Raw genomic sequence first — 22,876 nt, 5'->3', positions numbered from 1 at the left:
GTATTGACAGCTTGAAAGATAGAGAGAGAGATGGGGAGGACATGACAGAGATGAATTTAGGCAGAGATGGGGAGATGGTCCATCTCCTCTTTGTGTCTCTATCTACTAAGAGGGATGCAATGGACACTGCCAACTCCACAGATGAAACGGGTAATACTGGGGCAGGTATTCCATGAAGGGGCAGGTGGAGTCTTCATTTTCTTTCTATTTCTTCTATTTCTTGTTTTTTTTTTTTAAAGAGATTGCAAGAGCACTGGCTATACTGGAGGCTCCAGGATAGAGTCAAGACTATCTGCAGTCCCAAAGCCAAGGCCAAGGGTCCTCCATCCTAGCATTTGGCCTTGGATGGATCTGAAGACAATGATTTTGAGGATGCTGGCATTGCTACCCATGAAATGAACTCAAAGGTCATGTGTGATCCCCAAAATATCTTCACATTTTGTGAATCTGTTTGCATTTACGTGTTTATGTCTTGTTTCTACAAACAGATGGTAAACTTCTTGAGGATAGGCATTTTTGTGTGAGCATAATGCCTTGAACCTAATAGGTCCTAATGAAGTCTTGTTGAATTACTAGGCCTGTACCTTCAGATAGCTTTCAATGGACAGATGCCAGAAGGTTGGAGGGAGAGTCGCCAAATAAACACTGGCTATTTCTAGAGGAAAACTCTGTAGATGGTTAGGCACCTATGAGTGGGCTGGAAGCAAAGAAAAGATGGAGGCCCTGCCTTTGAGGAACTTAGGACCCTCTTCCAAAGCCTGAGAGAGAGAGAGAAAACTCACACCAAGAACATAGATGAAGGCTGGCTTGTCAACAGGTCAACATAGGAAGACTCGGGAGGAGAGCCCCAGCTCAGAACAGAAGATCTACCCAAATCAATTTTCCAGAGAGCTGAAATGCCTCTGTTGACCGTGTTGGATGATGGTGTTTCTGGAAAACATTCCAGTCTTACCTCTGAGAAAAGCAGGGTACAGTGAACCTGTTTTAAGCCTGTCTTGTAGGTTCAGAGTGGGACCTGGAAGGCTCTTGTTTGTGCAGGAATATTTGCCCCTGTGCCCAATGGTCCCAGATGGACATGTTTTTCAAATCAATCATTCCTCTTGCATTTTCTTACTGTTCCTATCTGTTCCTATTTGTTGCATATTTCTGCTTCCTTATTTTATATATACTCAGACAAGGGAGAGCTAAGGGGAAGCTCGTTCCTGTCAGCTAGCCAACTTTTATTCATTTCTCAGGTAGCTTAAAATCGTTTCTTCTGGGAAGATTTCCAAGCCTCCCAAACTGAGGTGGGACTCAGTCTGAGGTACCCCTTGTGTACATTCTTGACTAAAATACCTACCACCCTGAATATAGTGACATGCCAATGATCTACCTGCGACATATAATTGCACATTCACTGAGGGCAGAGGTTGGGCTCACCACAGCCCGGGACACTGCTGGGTGCACAATGAGTGTTCAATATATGTTTGCTTAATGCATGGATGTGTGGGAACTGAGGGGCAGCCCGATCTCTCCCACAGAGAAAAGTATGTGCCTTGGTGCTAGCACCTTATCTGTGGGGAAGAGAGTACCAAAGGCTGACTTCTGGGTGAGTGGGGATGTGGTGCTCCTGCAGTCCTTTCTGGCCCACTTCCTCACTGTCACCCACCCATCCAACCTCCTCACACTCGCTGCTCTGTGCCTTGTCTCTAGTGCTCTCTCTGCTCCTCTCCTTCACCAATCTGTCCTAGAGCTCAGAGACTGCTTCCTCCGTGGGGCCTTCCCTGACTCTACTGCACTTGAACTTCCCTCTCCTCTGATCCATGATGGCCTTTTTAGTCTGCTTTTCACAGTGGGCACTTGGGCTTACAATGTCATCTTCCTATGTAGTTATAACCTTTCTTTCTTACACAAACATGCAATGTTAGAGCTACAAGGGATTGTAGATACATTCTCCTGTCTGCCTCCTTCAATGTGCAGGCTAGGATATTGAGGCCCAGGGGGCTTAGGTGACCTTCACCGGGGGATGCAGCAGATCAGAGAAGAAAAGTCAGGTTCCTAGCTTCAAGTCCAGGGCTGATTCCAATTCTCCCTCATTCTTAGAATTTTATACAGTATGCCACCCTAGGCCAGGGCTGCTTTAATAAATTACCACAAACTTGCTACCTTAAAACAACAAGAATTTATTCTCTCACAGTTCTAGAGGCTAAAAGTTCAAAGTCAAGATGTTGGCAAGGTCACGCTCCCTCTGGAGGCATAGGGAAGAATCTTCTCTTGCCTCTGCCAGCACCTGATGGTTCCTGGCATTCTTCTGTTTGTGGCAGCCTAACTCCAAACCTCTGCCTCTGTCTTCACATGAGCTTCGTCTCTGTCTGTCATCCCTTTTTCTGTCTCCTCCATCATTGGATTTAGGACCCACTCTAGTCCAGATGGTTTCAGCTCCGAATCTTTACCTTATTTACATCTGCAAAGACCTTTATTCAAAATAAGTTCACATTCTAAGGTTTTGGGTGGACATATCTTTGGGGAACCACCATTCAACCCACTAGAGCGCGAAATACAGCAAAAACACAGTAGTACATGCTCATTCTTGACGGATGGTAGCACTGCTGAGTGTATAACCAGGCCAGTTAGCCAACTATAGGAAGGTTCTGTGGAGGTTATTAGGTTTTTTTGTTTTTTTTTTTTTTCAGGAAGATTAGCCCTGAGCTAACATCTGCTGCCAATCCTCCTCTTTTTGCTGAGGAAGACTGGCCCTGAGCTAATATCAGTGCCCATCTTCCTCTATGTTATACGTAGGACGCCTACCACAGCATAGCTTGCCAAGTGGTGCCATGTCTGCACCCGGGATCCGAACCGGTGAACACCAGGCCGCCAAAGAGGAATGTGCGCACTTAACCACTGCACCACCGGGCTGGCCCAGGTGATTGGGGTTTTGATGAAGAGAAGAACCGTGAGTTTTCTGGGTGAGGGGCAAGGTGTCAGAGGCTAGTGGGAACAAGGCTTGTGGGAGACTTGAGGATGGTGGCTTCAGCTAGTGTGTGAGTCAGAGCTGCAAGGAGCACTGGTTGGGCCCAGCAGTGGGAGAGGTCCTGCCATAGTCTGGGCTCCTGCTTCACATCAGGCTGATGAACTGTCCTTTGTTGAGAGTGTGAAGAGGTAGGTTTCTCTTCCCCAAACCTCCATTTTCTCAGGAAGGTGATTTTCTGTTCTCAGCTTGGCTCTCCCCACCCCCAATTCTGCTAAGAGAAGCCTAGCAGAGAACAGACTGGGGTGAAGGCAAGTGGCCCTGTCACATGTCCCAGTCGGCTACTTGAGAAGAAAATGAGAGAGGAGGCAAAGCTAGGCTCTGCGTTCTGCCTCCTGTGAAACACGTAGGCGGGTCTGTACACAAACAGCGGCTCATACAAATAAACCAAACCTGGCCAAAAATAACAGAGAAGGCAACAGATGCTTCCAATTAAAATGTCAGCATCTCCCAAGAAGACGAGTTCTCACGTGGTATGGGTGCTCGGGGGCCGAGGACTACTGGAAGGGACCACATATGGAAATCTGTTTGCATTATACCAGGTCCCAGATGCCACATAAGACACCGGCCTGACCTTGCAATTAACACATTGTCTGTTTCTAGGGTGTGGTATACGGATGCAGGGAAAACTCAGAAAGTTGTGAAACAGAACGATTGTTCCCACTGAGTCCTATAGGAAGTGGGGGACTCAGGAGCATTCTCGGGGAGTATTACCCTGGGAGCTTCCTCACTTCATCGTCTTTCCTCTTCACCTCCAGTTTCTCTTATTCTTCAACGTTGTGATAAAAGGAAAATCAGTTTCCAGTAATAACAGGCAGTCTTAGCTGTTCTCCTAAACCCTTAATCAAATCATTCCAATCAAATTGGCTTTGCTGTTTGTCGCTGGTAGATCCTCTTCCGCTGTCCTCCCAGGGTGGGTTTGTTTTGTTTTTCCCCAAACTCTCTTCCTAGCCCCAGATGGGTAATTACTCAGGAAACCAATCAAAGAGGCAAGGGAACAAAATGGCAGAGGAGTAGAAAGGAAACCAACATTGCTGTTTCCAAAATTTCACCGTCTCCTCCAACCAACAGGGATAGTGTATTTGAAAGGGTGCCTTATTCGGATAAATGAATCTCCTTCTTGTCCTAATTAATTTTATTATCATCACTATTATCATAAAGTCCACATTTTATAGCAAAAAATCCAACTAGAGTAATGTCCACAGACAGGAAGAACAATGGGGAAATTAATGAATTGAACCCTCATTTGCGTTTCTGTAGGGAAAGATGATAATTTGTTGGTTTTAATATGCTCCTGGATCAAGTTGCTACCCTAGGCCAGAACTGCTAGACATGAGTACCCACTGGATAATGCAAGATGTGAAACGAACTCAATACGCATTTTCATTTCTTCATGGTCACTATTACTAACCAGATAAGAGAAAGGTCGAATTGCATAAAACAAACAAATGATTAGTTTTGACAACAGAAGCTTAAACAGGATGTTAATTAGCAGCCATAGAGATGGGAAGGTCCAGGATGGGAACAATTATGCAGACAAACCCACAGTATGGCTACAATGTGCCAGGGTCCCATCCCTCACCATATGGCTGCAGTCTGGCGAATGGAGCGTTGGCAATTCATTACCATATCGCTTGGAACTCAGGAGCGGATGGTTTATGATTAGCCAATTCATTATGCTATCCTTGGTACCCCAAGGGGACCCTGAGGGCTTGCCTCCCCCGTTGTGTTATTTTAAGGACATATGACAGGGAAGGAACAGCCCTCCCTTCCCCAGCTGCCCCAAAGTACTGTTTGCTGGAAAGTTTGCTGGAATAGAGATAGAATCTTTCAAAAGAAAACAAACAGGCAAAAAATCCCCGCAGTCATGAACTGTAGCCACAGCTGGAACCATTGGAACATTCCAGGAGATAAAAACAAAGATTGCCTCCTCTTTCCCTTCCATCCTACTGAGGACACATCAGCCAACCTTGTGAGCACACTTGAGCTATGGCAAGAGTGTGATCAGAGAGAAATAAGGACTGAAGACCATTAAACCAGGAGACAGGAAACCATGGCTCTCAAAGGGGCTCTATTACTAACTAACTTTGGGTAAGTCGGCTTGATCCCTGATCCTTACCTTCAGAACCTGCAAAACAGTCACAATCCTTTCTGTCCTACCCACTTCCCAATGGTGTGGGGAGCATCTTGGGCAAAGGGTCTTTGATGGGGAAGATTACTCTGAATCTATGAGGCTGACTATGCTGCAGCAGATCAGCAGGTTAGTTATCAGAGAGATTGATTTTCAAATTGTTGGCACAGGTGGACAAGGAAGAAAGGGGCACAGCCTCTCTCATTGGATTTACTATCGATGGGGTCTGCCCATCTCTGTAATTCAGCATTTTAAGCAGAGTTGCAAGAAAGAGTGTATGGGAGTTTGTATAAGGGGAAAAATCTAGAGATGAGGCCTGAGAACTGACTAAAAGGAATGCATCTCATAGAGAGCCTGATATAGTAGCAGGAATACCTGAGGAGTCAGGAGAACATTAAGACAGGAGAGTTATGACGACAAACTACTGAAATAGAAGGAACAGAAAGGGAAAGAGGACATATTAGAACGAAACATTGAGTTAGTCACATGAGTGTTATTTGCTAAGCATTTGGCTGGGAAGGGAGGTGGCATTGAGGAAGGGAAGCCCCCTCAGTGAGCACAGAGGTCAGGCCAGTTCCATTCTGGTTAATGCACATAACATGGAGACACCCTTTTCAGAGCTTGTTCCATGAAATCCATTGCAGCCTGACCCCTAATCCTATAAAACCTGCCTCTAAGTAATAATCCCAGGACTGAGTCAAGGGTCTCAAATCCTAAAAACATACAGAACAGTCACAAACATTATCACGGCCCTGCATCGTAAATCTGACCTAAAAGAAGCACGCTTGCCACAGTCAACAGTAAATACACATTTCATTAACTCTAATTTTGTTTCCTTCTTTGAATTCCAAGGGACTCTGGGGAAGACTTTCCATGGCCCAGGTCCCTGGTAAGAGCTGTCCAGGGAACTTTAAAATGATGCCTTCTTCTTGTGATAAGTGTCCCTGTAGCAAGCAGTAGAGTCACTAAAAAAAGCAAAGATTTTGTTGATGATTCTTTAAAAAGTAAACCAAAAACACAGGTCCATCTCAGAATCCTGTGGTTTTACGGAGGCACTCCCCAGAAAATCCAGAGACCTGGGTCTGAGTCCCGAGTCTGACACTGACTCGTGGTGCAACCTTGTGCATGTCAGTTAACTTCTTTAGGCCTCAGTCCTCTCCACTACGAAGTGACTGTAAGGTACACTGCATTACATTGATCAGATGATCTTCAATAAAATGTTTCTCAGATTCAAGCGATTGCAGAGATCCAGCGTTGTGCCTTTGCTTTATGGATGTTGAAGAATGCATGTGGGTACTTTTCAGCTCTATCACTCTAGCATCCCATGATTCAATATTCTTGCCCATATTTGTGATATATGGGCATTCAGTGACCCTTGTCAACCACAAAAACCTTAGACAGGAAACTGTTCCTATAGGAATGAGATGTATTTTATGGTTCATCTTTCAGGTCTGATGAGCCCAACCAAACACCTACTGTGTGCCAGGTGCTCTGCTAGTCTCTGAGGTACAAGGATGAGAAGGCACAGACCCCGCCCTGGAGGAGCTTATGATCTGGTGGGGAGAGTTAGATGCATAAACAGGTTATTTCAGTACAAGAAGGTGTGTGAAATAATAGACTTTCAGAGAGTTTCTGAAAGTTTTTTCCCCAATAAAATTTTTTTTCACCTGCATTGGAAACAACCTGGAAGGTTGATAAACTGTACATTTTTGCCTGACTCCCACCATCCGAATCTGAATCTTAGGGGTAGAACTTGAGAATCTGCCTGTGTAAAAAGCCCTTCAGGGTCTTCTGCCTGAAACAAAAGTTCATCGTGGGAAAAGTTAGCTGTGGGAACTCACAGAAGGATGGCACAGCATCCTGCCTTTGTGGACCGCTTATTTGAGCTCTGCGCTCTTCTAGGCTCTACGGGAAATCCAATAATGTTCAAGATAGAATCCATTCCCTCCAGGAACTTACAGCCTATACTTTTTTCTAGAGCCATAAAACCAGGGTATGAGATCCAAGGATGAGGAAAAAAAAGCGGAGTTGGAGCTCGTCCCTCATGATAGTCTTGCCCTGGCCAGCTGCAGTGATGTGCCAGCTTTCTCCCCCTGTGACTCTGTTTTCCCCAGAGCAGAAGCCATTTGACCGACCAACCAACCATAGGAGACTTTACTCTGCCTAAAACTCTGGTACCATTCTGATCCTAGGAAGGTGTTAAGCAGTTTGTGTGGGTTCATTGTCACTGCCAGTCCTGCTCTGACCTTATAACTCATTATCAGACATCAGCTGTGTTCTGAGCTCCTGCTTCATCCTTATCCAGTATTCTGGGACCTCTACGGCCCTTGCTTTTCTGTGTCTATGCCAGGGACATGGTCTTCACCTGCAGCCCTGTTAATGGAGGCAGTACTACTTTCTCTATCTGGTGATGTGGCATGGCATAGGCAGAAGACAAAGCACTTTCACAAATGCTATTGCATTTCAATTACACAGCATCTTACACATTTCCCAGAGAGATAATGTTATGTCTACTTTATAGATAAGTTTTAGGGCCTTGGTTAAGCTCACAAAGCTGAGAGGTGGCAGACCCAAGCCTCAGATTGGAGTCGTCATGCTCAACTATAGGATACGTCTATTATAGAATAATCAAAGTCTTTTATCAGGAGGAATGACTGAATGGGACACAACTGGAGAGTCATTCTCTGTCTTTTTCTAAGTGTGCATTACTTGCAATGGCCTCTGATGCCTTTGGTGAACCAGTTTGCCAGACAGGAAATAGCATGGCTTTTGGAGTCCCTCTGTCCCTTACTCTCTGTATGATCTTGGGCAAGTTTTAGCCTTTCTGACCCTCAGGTTCTTTGCTCGTAAAATGGTACAATAACCCATACCAGAGAGTATTATTGATTGGGTTGAATGAAATAATGTGGACAATGTCCTTGGCTTAATAAATGTTAGCTTCCTTCCTATTTTCTTCTTCTCCTCCCAGTGCACGTGGAGCCCAAGATGCTCATCACTCCTCACTTCTGCAATGAAAGACCAGTTGCATACCTTCCAAGGCCTAGAGACCGGTGAGGAATGCTTCTTGCTGTGTTAGCTGACTCCAATAGTGACCTGGCTTGTCCTCACCTGAGCTTATCCCTCCCTCCCAACAGCACCTTGGAAATCCCACCTCTTTCTTTTTCTTTTTTTTTTGAGGAAGATTAGCCCTGAGCTAACTGCTGCCAATACTCCTCTTTTTTTGTGGAGGAAGACTGGCCCTGAGCTATCATCCATGCCCATCTTCCTCTACTTTATACATGGGATGCCTACCCCAGCATGGCTTGCCAAGTGGTGCCATGTCCACACCCGGGATCCGAACCGGTGAACCCAGGGCCACTGAAGCGGAACGTGCAAACTTAACCGCTGCGCCACAGGGCCGGCTCCTCCACCTCTTTCTGAAACCAGTTAGAACCTGGTAAAAAGGCAGAGATGGCTCCACCTTGAGTTTGAAAGTTTGTATGCCTTTGCCCCTGAACCTTACTACTCTGAACCTCAGCTGGGCACAGTAGAATACAGAAGAAAGGGCTGGGAACAAGGAAGGGACAGTGGTTCCATCAACCATGCTCTTTCTTGGGGAGCTGGAAACCTGGACACACCTACCAGAGGCTATAAACACTCATGAATCAGGATAAAGCCAGGATTTCAGGTCAGAAAGTGTTTTATAGCGACCCAGCATACCGAAGAGACACTCGTGCTCCTCGGGGCAGGTTCAAATATAGGCCAAGTGGCCAGGAGGATTGATTATTTCTACAAAGGATAATCTTTCTCACACACTATATTCTTCCTCTCCAAGTTCCACTTTTAAAAATAATAGGTAGCTAATTATTATCAATTTATTTGCTGCTTCTTATAATTACATTATCTGTGATTAACTCGCTGGGGTCTAATTTGACTCTAGAGTTATTTTGTAGGAACGCTCCATCATTGGGCACGGTGGGACTCCTGCGAGCACAGCTTCATTCTGTTGAGCTCGTGGAACTCAGTTAATGCACATGGAGAGGGACAAAGAAGGGGATGAGAAATGGCAGGAGGCTCAGTCTTGCTGAGTTGCGAAGTGCCTCCACATTCATTATTTCACTTGATACTCATACTAGCTCTATGAGGGAGCCAGAATAGCTATTATTGTCTCCAGTATATAAACTGGGAAACGGACCCAGGTCAAATCATGACATGGTGCTCAAGATAGGATTAAAACCCATATTGGCACCCTGCTGGTGCATCTCTAGGGATATGAATAATTGATTTTAATGGTAATCATTGTGCTATGCTTTGAAGTTTGCGAAATGTTTTCAAATCCCTGATCTCATTTGATCTTTACAACAATCCTGTGAGGCAGAGAAGAAATGCCAATGCCCATTTTTACAGAGGAGGAAACTTTGGTTTAGAGGCTGCTTGCCCAGGCCTTTAAGGTATGAAAACTGGGATAGGAATCCTGGGCTTCTGCCTTCTGATAAAGTGCTTTACTCCATTATAGTATGCCTGGAAGCCAAGAACTTACTAGAAACATGTGGTTTAAAAGCAACACAGAATAATCACATGACATCATATTACATTTTGTACAAAAGGCTATTCTCTGGGTATGAGGCTTGTAATTTAGGGAGTCCATGAGCCTTCTCCCAAAATAATGTTTCAGTATGTATATGTATATGCATAGCATGTATATGTATATATAAAGCATATTTTGGGGAGATTTTTTCAAACTTCCATCAGATTTTCTACAGTGTGTGACCCCCAAACATCCAGTGAGTTAGATGATTCTGGTCTCTTCTCCAGCAATGGAAGACTAAGGGTGTGCTGGGGGGCTCAGGACTGGGACGGAGGTGAGAAGGCTTCAGAGGAGACCAGGGGAACAGGGTCATCGAGCCCAAAGGACGTGAGTGTTTTAAGGTGTTGGGTCCAGACAATGGAGACACAGTGACAAATCCTGCTGAGACCAAAGGCTTGACAAATTGGTGTATCTGGCAGTCAGAGAAGTTTCCGTGGAATTGTGGGACCAGACAGTAGACTGGGAGGTGTTAAAGAAGGTGAAGATGAGGAAAGGAAGACAGAGCGTATGGAAGCACTTCTTTAAAATCTGGCAATTAAGGAAAGTGGAGAAATGGCATGTTAGCTTGGGGGAAAAGCAGGACCAAGGAAAGTTCTCTCTCTCTTTTTTTATTCCCCTTAAAAATGGGTGATGATGTGTTTGTGGAGGAAGAATCGAACTGAAAGGGAGAGACCAGGTGAGAATGCAGGAGCCTAATTAGGAGACAGGAGGGGGTGAATCCCAAGCTGAGATGGAGGGTTAACTTTAGAATAGATTTGTGACTCTCCTGAAGCAGGAGTGGTGATGGGAGGGAGAGGTGAGGATACAGAGAAAGTGTTAGCTCCTCGCACATTGCCTGCCAATTTCATCTGCAGACTACTTATGGCACTACAGCAAGCAGCAAGCTACACCATCCAGTCAGGCTGTTCCTGTCACCTCCAGGCACAAGGGCTCTTGGCTCTGGGCATCTGGCAGCTTCTCACTGCCCTTCCCAGCTTGTTCTGAGTCTCTCCGTCTCCCAGCGACTGGCATTGATGCTGTCCAGGGGCTTCTCCAGCTGTTCCCTGTGGCCTTTCCTCAAGCCCCCAGCTACACGGAATTCTCCTAGGGGTGGATTTCAGCAGTAAAATACAGAAATGTATTAGGGCAATGGGTTTTTTTGTTGTTGTTGATTTATTTGATTGCTAAACCTTTTGGAAAACTTGTACTACATAGTGCACAGATACATCACTTTATAGTTATAAAATAGATTATATTTTGCAATTTCTTTATAGAGCTTTTTTCCTGGGCCTTGGACAGGAATGGAATTCCAAATTGTTTCTAAGGTGCAATCAGAGTCTTCCTATTATTGTACTTTTAGTGCCTTTCCCAGAGACACAATCTCCTAAGTCTATGAAGAAACATTTCAATGAAATCCTAACACATATCCAAAGGCCTTTTCCCTCCCACTAAAATTCTCCAAGTATTAAATTCACCTCCAATTTCCCTTCCTAAGAGAAGATGTTCAGAGGCTTTCGAAGGTTGGCTATTCTCAGAGTGTGAAGATATATTCCTTAAGCTCCTGAGCCACTGGACCATTTTCTCTGGGAACAGGGCCACATCTAAAAATCTTTTCTGCTTCCCAAGGTAAGTGGCAGCCACTACCCTAGGTGTGAGGACTGTCCCATGGCAAGACTGGGGCCATGCTGGGGATTACTTTTGAATCCTCCTTTTCCCTTGGGGACCTCCGGCCTACTGTTCTGTGTGTCTAACCTGCTCATTGTCAGCCCAGTTCCACACGTGCCTACAAGAGCAAGATGTAGGTCAAGTTAGAATGGATCTTGTTTGGGAAGCTCAAAGATTCCCTGAGTATCCTTTTAAAAATCATATACCTCCCTCTTGCCTCGCTGTTCTCTCTCACTCTGCTTTATCATTCCTCATAGGACACCTCTCCCTCACCTGACAGATTATTTATGCTTATGTTTGTCTTTTCAGTTGAATGTGAGCTCCATGGGAACCGAGATGTTTTCTGTTTTCAACCTGCTGTATCCCCACTGGCTTGCACAGCACCTGGCCCTTCGTGAAAGCTCAAGACATATTTGTTCAATAAATTGTTGAATGGCTGTGGCGATCAGGCTAATACTTGTTTGAGTCTGAGAAGCAGTGAGGTGTAGCCAGGAAAGAGCTGAACTAGAAGTCAAGAAATCCAGGTTCACCTTCCGCCTCTGTCATCAGCCACCACATACCTCACTCCTACCATCTGTAAGGTGAGCTAGCCCCTGAAACCCCTCGCAACATTGATGTTCTGTGGATGTTTGAAAATAAGGGAAGTGTAGGAGAGGACATAGCCTTTGTTAATATTCAGTGTGGATTTACCTTCTGGTTCTACCCCTAGATAGGTGATTTTGGGGATGTCACTTAACTTCTGTGAGTTTCCAACCTTTTCATATAATAAGGGTAAGACTTCTCTCATAGAGGGCTCTGAGCACTGAATAAATATGTGTGAAGAATTGGGTTTGTTCACATCTGCTGCTACTGTTAGGGATCAGGTTGTCCTCAGGGATGGGAATGGCCTCTGCTCATTCATCTTTCCCACTTCAGCTGTCTGGCTTAGAAATAGATCACAACATTAATGGGCACGAAGCACGGCCCCTCAGGAAACTGATGTGTCACAGGGAGCCTCACCTGGCCTTTGCTCATATTAGTTGATAAAAAGCCTTTGGGTGGCCTTTGAGATTTCTGCAAGTGGGTCAGACTTGTAAGTTGGAGCTTTTCCAGATTCTGGGAGGGCTGCACTTGGTCTCATGTCGTAGGCATTACATGTCCATTCCATTCTTTTCTCTGGACTCTTGGCTGCCACATTGAAGATATTAATTATTCTACCAGTAGAGTTCTGAATTTGATTGGCATGTCTTATGAATCATGATACATAAGTGATCAAAATCCCTCAAGAGCTGGAGTTAAAGTTATTAATGAGTGTGTCTTTCCCAGAGTATTGTGGAGAGGATGAGAGAAGAAGTGGAAATGACTCACTTCAGTAAGAAGGCAAGTTGGTCTCTGTCCCAGCAGAAATACACATGGGTGGAATCCCAAGGCTGGAGTGCAGACCTGGCCTTGACTTTAATCACTGCTCCTCTGACCTGTCCTCAAGTCTTCAACTCCTCACTGTGTTCTGTAGGGTTACCAAATGGCTGGGTGGTGTTTTGGGTTCTATAATAGTTACTAGGGATCAGTCAAGTGCAGTTTGTAGCCTTCAGTTTGGTTTAAAATAGAAATGTGCCAACAGGGTCTTAGAAGTAATGCTTTTAGACTTCTGTCTTTGATTTTTTAAAAAAATTTTTTACTTTGGTCAAAATTTCTTCCTCCTTCCACATGCCTGGGTTCTTTGTCACTTTTGTCTCTCCTTCCTCTGTCTGTCATTCATTTCTTTCTGCTCCCCCGAACCCAAACTCACTCATGCATTTGACAAATATTGACTGAGAGGTGGGGACAGGGAGGGCATCAGACAGAGGAAGCAGCACATGCAAAGGTCCACAATTTAGGGAGCTCATGAAGCATTTTGGGAAACCCAGGGTTTGAGCATGGCTGGAACATGCAATCAAAGGGATGAAAAGTGAAGTTGGGAGGAAAGCAGTGGTCAGATATTGAAGGGCCTGGCTTTCTATTTTAGGAGTTTTGACTGTATCCCAAAGTTTATAGAGAACCATTAAGAAAGGCTATGTGTGTGACATGATCCAATTATGGTTTTGAAAGCTCCAGCTCTGTTATGCCAAGACTGGTTGGAGGGTGTCAGCTTGGAAACAAATTAAAGCCAAGACTTAAAGAGGGCAGTGGACAGATTGGAGAAATGTGACGGGAATAGGAACAATACAGTTTAGTAACTGTTTCAGTGATGGTGAGGAGGGAGAAAGAGGAGTCAGAGATAATCCTGAGTTTTGGCTTGGTCAAATGAGTAGATGATGTTGGTATCTGAAAGAGGAGCAGGTAGTAGTTTGATTTTTGGTGGAGTTGATGATGTATGCCTGTGAACACATGAAAGGACAGCAAACAAATCTGAGGGTAGGAGCATGAATGCATAGTGGCACCGACTTGGGGAGTGTGTAATTTCTCCTGCAGAGTTCACTCTGCCTGATGGAAGAGTGGACGTGGCTGACTTTGGCTTTACAAGGGGTCACCCAGCCCTCTCTTTCCTGGTCCCTGGATAGCTTTTCCATACTACTACTTTAGGGAAAAAAGTACAGGACACTGACAAGGTACACCCACTTTCTGCCTTGCCAGGGCTTGACTTAAAAAGTGAGAGTACGTAGAACTACTCGCCTTTCTTCTCTGCAGACATAATTTGGCGGGAACATGGCTTTCCAATCAGATGATCAAGGAGGCAGCTTGATGTTTCCATTTAGTTCTTAGGCGGTGGCCTTATTGGGCCAAGTCAAATCTCATCAAAGCCTCATACGAGGGGAAGCTGGTCCCTGCTCACTGAGCTCAGATACTCTATCAAAAACCTTCATCAAGTACCTAATGTGTTCAGGGAAAAAATAGATATGAGGCACAGAGGAAAGTTAAGATAAGGAGATGCGCTCAGAATTTATAACTAAGAAACTGGTATAAAGCAGTTGAAAGAGGAGAATTTTGGCCAAGAATCGGAAGACTAGAATTCTTATTCAAGCACTGTGGTTTACTGCTTATAGCACAGTGGTTCTCTGGCATCAGAACGCCAGCTCAAATCCTGACGCTGGTCTTGACTCTCTGAGTGACTTTGGGTTATTGCAAGGTTTAACTAATTGATGTCTCAGAGGAGGCTGCCACAAGAAAAGAGGGCGCCTTGATAGAGGTGAGATGGAAAGTTAAAATCTGGGTGTTTCTAGCAGTTGCTAAACCTAAAAGAAAAGTTGCAATTCCTGAAGAGTAGGAAGTGTGATGCATAAACGCAGAACCAGAACTATGGAGGAAGGAAAAGGTTAACAGCTCAATTAAGATCTATCCCTATGGTGGTGGAAGGTGAATGGACAGACTGGGGCTTCAAATATAACTGTCCCAAGTAGAAGTCTGGCCAAAGTATGAAGCAGTGAACAGCAAAGATGATTGTCTCCACTGAGGAACCATCAGCAAGTCCATGCCCTTTCTTGCATGGACAGGAAAGCAATGTCCAGAGGAGACAAGGTCTCATTCATGGGCACACAAGGAGTTACTACTGGCTGTAGCAGCAACTGCTAGCTGCTAACCAACTAGCCATTCCTCCTTCCTTAGCTCCCAACTTTGTAGCTGAGCTCCTTGTTGATTGAATCAAAGAAAACACTTTTTAGCCTCCCTTGGGGTTAGGGATGACTGATAAAATGCCCATGCAAGTTAAGGACTTTCAGGAAAGAATTTTTAAAGGAGTACAGAGATCCAATAGGAACTATTTTGCCCTTCCCATCCTCACTTTTTCCTGCTTCCCTCCTGGATGTCTTGGAGCAACAATGCCCATCTCAGATCATGAAGTAAACTTGGAAATGGAACTCTTGTATCTAGGGATGGCACAGAAGAAAGATAGAGAGAGCCTGAGTCCCGGTGACATCTTGCAGCGCCCATATTAGCCCCAGACTACCTACCTCTGAATTCTTTTAAGTTGAGAGAAATACCCTCTGTTTGTATTTAAGTCATTGTCATTCTTGGGTCCTATTCCTAGCCACAGAATTCCTAGCCTGCCTTGACGGAACTGGGACGACCCGGGGCCCCTTTTTTGCCTTAACTATCATGCTTGGCAGCTCTTCTTCCATGACCCCACTGTTCCCGTGAGTGGAACTGTCTCTGTGTGTGTGCACGCGTGCAAATCCAAAGCCAAAATAATTTTCAAAGCTGTCAGCTCTGTTTCCTGCAGAATCATGCTCCCCACTGCCTTCTCATTTCCACCAGAGGAAAGAGAGGCTGCTGGTGAATAACTTTTTCTTTCCCAAATTGTTTACTATATCAAACAGTCACTATCCACAGCACAGAATGTTATGATGTTAACATCTGGCTGAATTGGGTATAGTTTTCCTTAAATTAAAGAAATGAAACATTATAGGTTCAGTTCAACTCTCGTGTGCTCTCTGTCTTTGATCCTGGTATTCTCCCTCTTCCTCCAAGAAGCCATTCTCCTAAATTTGCATGGATCCTTCTCTGTGTTATAGCGCTACACATATATTCGAATCTACAAGTAATAGGGAGTATTATTTGGTATGTTTTAAATATGGATGTAAGTGACATATTAATATGATTTGATCTTTTTTCCTGCAACTTGAGTTTTCCAAAATCATCCTTCTTGATACATGTGTCTAGCTCACTGAGGCTCACTCACTGCTATGAAATATGCACTGCTTTTCCATTGTCCCATCGATAAGCATTTAGATTGCTTCCAAGTTTTCAGTATTACAAATAGTGCGATAATAAACGTCCTTTTACATGTCATATTACACACGGGAATCAGTTTTTCTAGAGCATATATCTAGACGTAAAACCAGATGTCTTAGAGATGCGTATCTTCCCTTTTACAAGATATTTCCAAATTACCATCTAAAGGGGTTAAAACAATTTGCACTTGTTCCAGAAGGGCACTGCCCATATCCCACAAAAACTTGGCATTGTGGAACCCCTTAGTTTTTGACAATTGGATAGGTGTGAAAGGGTATCTTTTTGTTTTAATTGGCATTTCTCTGATTATTAATGAGGTAGGGCATCTTTTCATATTTTTATAGGCCATTTTGATTTACATTTCTTGGAACTGTCTATTTTTATATTTTGCCTGTTTTTCTATTGGGCTGTTTGTCTTTTACTTATCGTAGTGTTTTCCTCGTGTGTTTTAGATATTAATTCTTTGTGCGTCAAATACATTGCAGACTCCTCCTCCAAATTTCTCACTTGTCTTTTGGCTTTGCTCATGGTGTCTTTGGTCATATAGAAGTCTTAGACTTTAATGTAATTCTATTTATTTCCCTTTTTCTTTTGAGCTTCTTTTTGAATCTTAAGTAACACTTTCTTGATTTTACATAAAAATATCTTCCTGTTCTTCCTATTCTTCTAATAGTTAAAAAGTTTTAGTTTGTAAACTTTTAGCCTTAAATCCATCTGGAGTTTATCTGCAATATTTTGTGTATAAAATAGAGTTCTAATGTTAATTTTCCAATACGATGAGCCAATTATTGTGACAGTATGTATCAAACAGCCCATACTTTGCCTACTTATTTGTAATCACCCCCGTCATGTACCAAGTTTCCAAAAATGCGTGGGTCTCTTTCTGCATTTCTAGGTTAGTCCATTGGTCCCTGTATCTCTCCACCTCTGCCACATTGTCTTATCAAGTTTGATGTCTGTGGTATAAGTCCCTCTTCTTTTTGTTATTTCTCAAAATTCTTTTCGCTATTCTTGGCCCCTTTTATTTTCATATGACCTTTGATTAATCTTTTAATGAAACACCTTTTTCCCACCTCTTTCAGTAGGTACTTTTCTTCCATCCCGTCCCCATTCCAATTCCAAAGATCGGGGTTCCAGCTCCAACTCTGCCACCAAATGGCCATCTGTTCTTGGCAAGTCACCTAACCTCTCTGGGTGTGAATTCCCTCATCCGTCATATCTGCTCTGCCTACCTCACAGGGTTGTTGAGCCGATCAAAGGAGATAAAGCTGTGAGACGTCTTTGAAGGGTTAAAAACACTAAGGTGAAGTCCAAAAGAGTTAAGAACAAGAATCTCAGGACTGGCCTGAGACAAAATCTGAAAAGTCAGGCATTTTTTCCTCAGCTTTCTTCTTTCTCTACCCTCCCTGACTCTCCTTTCTATTAAACTTCCAGGGTTGTGAGACACAAAGATCTTCTATCGGGGGTAGGTAGACTTATCATGATAATGTTTTAGAGGCAACTTGAATTCATAAGGCCTGGGTCCAATTTCAGACTCTAACTTTGTGACTTAAGGTAAGTCACTCAAACTCATTGAATTTCAATTTATCCACATTTACAAGGGGCATAATAATTCCCTCCAAAAATAGCATTGTGAAATTCAAAAGAAATAATATAGGTGAAAGTGCTTGGTAAAAGTGAACCCTGAGAAGAATCAGAAGGTGTTATTATTAGTGTTCTTGCTGATATTTACATGTGAAAAAGAACTTACCGAAAGGCAAGGATCTTACTGTGTTGAAGTGCTTTCCTCTCGCTACTAGAGTCTAGGCATGTAGGAGAATCAAACCCATTTTGTCTACAAGTATGGTTGACCAAGTACAGTGTCTACATAGTTTTCTAGAAGATGCAGAAGTCCTTTTCTTAAATACCCTTTCCTTTAAACTTTGCAGGTTGGATGTGTGGAGGAGTGGAGATGGTTGGGAGTCCATGATGTCTGTCTGGACAAACAGACTGAGCTATCCTTACGCAGATGGTGAGCTCAGCACTGACTTGAGGGGTGAGAGGCTCGGGGGTTGACGAGTGGGAACAACTCAGTCTTTGTTCTCCCCTGGCAGATATCACTCAGTTAAAACAAACATAAATGTCAGTCCTGATGTTGTGTGAAAGGACTTTCTCTGGAAGGAGCATACGGCAGTGCCCCTGCATCTTTCTAACTTTGCTACTCAGATGACGGGTGCATCTGTTGCTCCTGTGCCAGGATCAGACTTGGGCTTGGGCCAAATGACATCACGGGCAGGATGACACGAGACTGTAGCCCACTGGCTTGACCTAATACAGAATGCCCTTTTCCTTGGTAATTACTTTCTTGCTTTTTCCTCAGTTCTGTTGAAACAGGATTTCTTCCCTATTCTCCAGCCACCTCCGTGGCTGATGTTGGACTGTACCGTTTTGAACACCAGTCTCTGCTGGACGTTGCTGGAATCTTTCTAAACCAATATCAGCCTTACCACCTCTGCCCTCAGCCTCTGCCAATGGCCAAATCTTGGCTATGGTTTTGGTGGAGCCCTGGATTTTTGACCTGGGTTTAGATCTTAGTTCCCAGAATTCATGATCTGTCTGTCCTTTCCTCTTGGGTCCACACCATTTCTGACTCAATCTCAGCCTCATATCCCCATGTGATCTCTGCTCGCTTTGCTCCCATGTTCACACAACATCAAGGGTTTGACTCCTTCCAGACCCTGTCTTGTCTAGCTTTACAGTGAAGATGAAGCACATGACTCTTTTCCTTCTGTTTCCTAAGTTCTGAGTCTAGGACAATGTGAAAACTGTCAATCAGGTCTCATTCCACATAGACCACAGTTGATTTTATTATTATTACTTTTTAAAAATATGGATATGAAACTTAGGAATAGGTATGCTAATAGAAGCTGTGATTGCTTAGATCCTCCTTCATGAATGATCACAGGAAAAATGCATCTCAGCTGGTGACCAATTTATGAACCAAAGCTTAGTGACTAACGGATTTTGTCATTTTTCTCTCTACTAGTGGACCTGCAGGTATAATTAAAAATTTTTTTTTGGCTATGCTGAAAATAATTCGTGAAAATTCGTTAGTACTTAGAGATGGGATCAAAGGTAGTAGTGCTGTGGCTGCTGGTGAAAGTTAACTCAGTCTTTAGGAAATCCACCATTTTTAGGATTTTTAGAAAATGTCCTTAGCCTGAATTTTGTTAGGAGTAAGAATAATAAAAGGCTGCTGTAATTAAAATACTTATAAACCCACCAGACAGAGTGGTTGTGGAAAAAAAAAAAACAACTGGACACAAACGGGATAAAAATAGAGACTCATTTGGCCTGCTCACCCTCCTAGTGGGAAACCAATACAGCTGCCACTTCATTAACTGCTCTGTTAGGAAAAGTTGAGCTGACCACAAAATAATAATGGCAATAGCACAGTGATAATGACGACTCTCTGCTACATTTATCTAGCACGTTATGCTTTTCAAAGCACTTTCTGTCTATTCATGTGTTTGAGCCCCAAGTTCTCAGAATTTCCATAAGAAGGTGTGGGAGCAGGAGAGGGTGGACATCTTCCACCTGATTTGACAGATGAGGAAATTGTGGCCTACAGAGTCTAAATGACCCTTGTATCATCGCAGTGGCCAGCAGCAGCTCTGAGCCTGGGGGCTGCTCTCCACATGGGGATCCATGTTTACTGTAGCTTGCTGCTCCCTACAGTTGGAGTGATCCAACTCGCGGTCAAACATTGTCTCCAAAGACCTTACACTGCAGGCCTAAGGCTACTGGAAATGCTCTCAATAGAAAGAATGAAGTCACGAAAGAATTAGTCATTGAAGTTAGATGGGAGAATGCCAAAGAGTTGAATGAAGGAGAAAGAAAGCATTAAGAAACCTAGAAGTGGATTCCAGTCTGTCACCTGCCCCACTAGGGTTTGTGATACTGGCTAGAGATGTCTCCATATGTGCCAGAGTGGACACATTTTCCTCCTTCCTGGGACCCCACTCATGTATCTTGGAGCAATTTCCAGAAGCCATGTACTGATGGCCTCTGTAAAATGTCATCACCAACACCAATGCTACTTACCACTACCCCCACCACCAGACCCAGGTGCAATTAGTGTAACTCATCTTGAAGGAGATAAGACAATCTGAGGCCAGCGGCACAAAGAGGAACAATCCTCAGAGGCATCCCCAACTCATCTGAACAATGAGGGGGTGAGACCAGATCTCTTCAATGGTTCTGTTTATTCCAACAAGATCCCGTTTTACATTTGGCGTCATAGTATAATTTTGACTTAAAAGACCTGAGTTTGAGAGCCGTGTGGTAGCTCTGATGGGGCTATAGTGTGATCTTGGTCATTATCACTTAGCCTCCATGAGGCTCAGTTCTCTCCCCTAAGAAATGGGTGTGATAATAGTGAGTCTCCTTTCCACTTTATAAGGTTGTAATGAGAGTCAAATACCCAAATGTGAAGCACTGCAGAGAAGAGATGGTTTTGGTGATGGTTTTATTATTGGTGGTAGTGCTAATCATTGCAATTTTAGCCTAATAGTAGCAACAATATTACAAGAATCAGCAGTTGTGGTAGTGCTGGTAAGGTACTTCTGAGATTTTTCATGGTGGATACTTGCTGAGGAAGTCACTTGTGTTGAGATAATGTGTACCATGCCCTTTCTTGAATTATTTCCTTGAGGCTTTATACCAACTCTAAGAGGTAGATCCTCTTATTGTCATTTTACACAAGAAACTAAGGCTTAGAGAGAGAGACAGGCAGTTTTAAAGTTGATATCTTGAGACCCCATTGGCTTCCGTGGACTTCCAGCATTGGCAGGCACACCTAGCATTTCCAGTGTAGAACACCCTTGAATCTTTAGAGTCTGGTTATCGGTGGCTTGTTCCCTTCATTGTGAGAAGGAGGTATGTGGTTAGTATTAGAAGTTCCTTCGTATAGGGCAGAACAATTCACTACTCAAGGAATCATTGTTAGGTCAACTAATCCCTGCTCTCTGGTCAATATATGAATGCCCACTAAGAATTTCCTCAGTGAGAATTTTCTAACTCCATGATTTTCCTAGTGGAGCCCATGATATCTGCTCCCCTAGCACAGAGTGGAATTTTTGGGAAGTCACTGCTAGCCAGGGACTAACCCAAGGCCTCTTTCATCAAAGTGAGGCCTGTATGAATAGTTCTCACCAATGGGATATGATGTGTGTCAATTGTAAGCCAAGGTGGGTAGGAAGTGGGGGCGCCATCTTTACTTTCTCCTTCCCTGTCAACCAGGTAGATGCAAAAGATCTAGCATAAAACTCAGAGGCCCTAGAAGACAGTGAAACCACAAGAAAGGAGGCACCTGGGTTTCTGAATCATTGTTTTGACAAACATCCATTTGGGTCTTATATGAAGGAAAAATGATCTACTGTGTTAAACCACCATGATGTGGGTGTTATCTGTTATATCAGCTATTGCACAATAGATCCTGATGAAAAGAGACCTACCAGTATTTCAGAACTGGTTCTAATTCCCTGCCATCTTAGATACCATTGCCTTTGCTCTGCATGGATACCAGTTTGCCCATACTAAGCTGCTTTCTTTGTGCTCTATACAGGTGTAGAGCAGCTGGTCTGCTGTCAAAAAATCAGTAACTTTATGTTTGGCAAAATAGTAGTTTTCATCAGTAAGTGACCTTAAGATAACATTTACATTGCTGGAGAAGTCATTCCAACCCTGAACCAGCAGCATCCCAACTCAGGCCCTCCTTGTGACACAAGGCAGGAAAACAAAGTGTGGGGATTATTAATGATTTTATCTTCTCACCCATCCACTCTCATTTTTCAAACTTGCAAATATGTTCAGCAGTGTCAGATCTGTTCATATATTTTTGGCATATAAGTAGAACCTATCCCTTTGGAATTTTGCAGAGAAGATGGACACATGGTCATGCTACCTCATGTCTGGAAGTAGCTAGAATTGAGTTGGGAAGACACTGATTCAAGGGAAGAAGATCTTCATAGGACCCGGTTCTCTCAAGTCAATCGTAGTTCCCATGTGGTCTTAATGACCTCAGAGGGGAAAAATAATTGTAGTTTTCCATGGTAGCATTATTGGTGGTAACAGTTGTTTTAGAAGACACAAACACACCCGCAAGTTCTAGAACATACTCACAATTTCCTTGGTTGCGGTGGGATCAAAGTGTTCTAAAAGGGTCTGATGAACTTCTATTTAGTTGACTTCAAGTAGTAAGCAAAGAACAATCCTGTAAAGACAGACAGTGGAGGTCAGAAAGATATGTAGAGGATTTAAATTGCTTTGTCTTTTAATTTAATAACATTTACTCATTTTAAAATTGTAAGCAATACATGTTTGTTCTAGAAAAAATAGAAAATACAGATTAGGAAATAGGATATAAAACTCATCTGTCATCCCACCATTAGCTCTAACCACTATTAACCCATGGAACCCTTATAGATTGTTTCATGACTATTTATATATATATGGATATATATATTTTGCTATTGTTTTTAGTTTACAAAACTGGGATCATTCTGTACATACTGTTTTGTGATCTGCTTTTCTTTCATTGAATAAGATGTTATGAATATCTTTTGCCAATAAATAAACTTCAGCTATGTGGCAGACAGCTTCTAAGATGTTTCCCAATGATCCCACCCTCTTGCATCCTCACACTTGTGTAATCCACTCCCACCAGAGTATGGGCTGGATCTCTGACTTACTTCTAACCAATAGAATATGGCAAAAGCGGTGGGATATCAGTTCTGAGATTAGGTTACAAAAAGAATCTGGCTGTGGTCTTGCTCACCCTCTCCTGCTCTCTGGCTTACAT

General features: G+C 43.4%; 1 protein-coding gene and 1 long non-coding RNA gene across 3 annotated transcripts in view; one reads left to right on the top strand and one right to left on the bottom strand.

Annotated features, from left to right (window-relative positions):
• SLC14A2 (solute carrier family 14 member 2) overlaps window positions 1-22,664 on the bottom strand; it is a 193,554-nt gene extending 170,890 nt beyond the window's left edge. The window contains exons 1-2 of the mRNA XM_023648270.2: window positions 22,588-22,664; window positions 22,198-22,288 (exon numbers count right to left, since the gene is read on the bottom strand). The gene's annotated coding sequence lies outside the window, so the exon portion shown is untranslated. The remainder of the gene's footprint in view (window positions 1-22,197; window positions 22,289-22,587) is intronic.
• Window positions 271-19,132, top strand: LOC138925405 (uncharacterized). Of its 2 annotated transcripts, none has more exons than XR_011441517.1 (4): window positions 271-2,902; window positions 8,107-8,188; window positions 11,659-11,930; window positions 17,964-19,132. It is a non-coding gene; the product is annotated as an uncharacterized lncRNA (long non-coding RNA). The 2 variants fall into 2 exon arrangements; XR_011441516.1 differs by lacking the exon at window positions 271-2,902 and adding an exon at window positions 4,959-5,098.
• Window positions 22,665-22,876: the final 212 nt, after the last annotated feature.

The sequence above is a fragment of the Equus caballus genome, chromosome 8 (assembly GCF_041296265.1).
Source record: "Equus caballus isolate H_3958 breed thoroughbred chromosome 8, TB-T2T, whole genome shotgun sequence".
Lineage (NCBI taxonomy): Eukaryota > Metazoa > Chordata > Mammalia > Perissodactyla > Equidae > Equus > Equus caballus.
The sequence above is the reverse complement of the archived record's forward strand: the minus strand, read 5'-3'. Positions and strand labels throughout refer to the sequence as shown.